Source organism: Nicotiana attenuata, chromosome 2, assembly GCF_001879085.1.
Source record: "Nicotiana attenuata strain UT chromosome 2, NIATTr2, whole genome shotgun sequence".
Classification (NCBI taxonomy): Eukaryota; Viridiplantae; Streptophyta; class Magnoliopsida; order Solanales; family Solanaceae; genus Nicotiana; species Nicotiana attenuata.
This window is the reverse complement of record NC_031990.1, coordinates 46,848,176-46,849,010: the sequence shown is the minus strand read 5'-3', so window position 1 is coordinate 46,849,010 and position 835 is coordinate 46,848,176. Positions and strand designations below refer to the sequence as shown.

Sequence of the window (835 nt, the reverse complement as noted above, 5' to 3'; positions counted from 1 at the left end):
AAACGGGAGCTAAAGGTGGTTAAAATTTGGTTGAGGTTGTTTTGAGTGAGTGAATTACGTGAATTTCCTTTTTCTCATTAATTAGTACATTTATCCCCTTTTCAATTTTGATTTTTTCTCCTCTACACTTGCTCATTATTTTTCTATTTATGACGATTTTTTCCCTTCAATTTCTACTCAGTTTTTTTCCTTCTTTCTGAATTAGCTATTTAGTTTTGTCTCGTTTGATTGATCCATGCATAGTAAGTCATTTTGTTTCATTAGTATCTGAATTTTAGGAATTGCATATGAAAATTCAAGAGAACTCGCAACAAGGAATGTGTACAGCAACAGGAACCAACTTTTTTTTTTTTTTTGGACATTAAAATTTGCATAATCACCAAGTATGAGAACTACAAATCAAGCTTAGCAATCACTGTTGGCGAGTTAAAGAAACAGAAAGTCTTCTTATTAATGCTGATATATAGTGACTGCAAAATAGGTCATATACATAAGATAACTAAGAAAGCTAGAATCTGAGTTTTTGCATCAAATTCCAAAGTTCGCTAGCAGCCTTGATATTAAAAGCACAAGAAATTCGGATGGAACTGTTGTATATTTGCATAATTGAGATCAACTATTTATAATACAAGAGTACAATGAGTTTGGGAGAATAGGAGTCTACAAAGATAAGATACAATCTGTAAAGATAAGTATTTGAGTTCAAAAGGAATTATCCATTCGAGTTAGTTGTGATTATCTTCTAGAGATAATTGTATCCATGGTCATTGAACTTTTGTGTTTGTTACCCAAAAGTCATTTTTCTTTTTTTTGTGTAACGTAAAAATTATTCAAC

At 30.8% G+C, this 835-nt stretch overlaps 1 long non-coding RNA gene across 1 annotated transcript in view; it reads left to right on the top strand.

Annotated features, from left to right (window-relative positions):
- LOC109222968 overlaps window positions 1–166 on the top strand; it is a 491-nt gene extending 325 nt beyond the window's left edge. The window contains exon 2 of the long non-coding RNA XR_002067487.1: window positions 16–166. This is a non-coding gene — a long non-coding RNA (uncharacterized LOC109222968). The remainder of the gene's footprint in view (window positions 1–15) is intronic.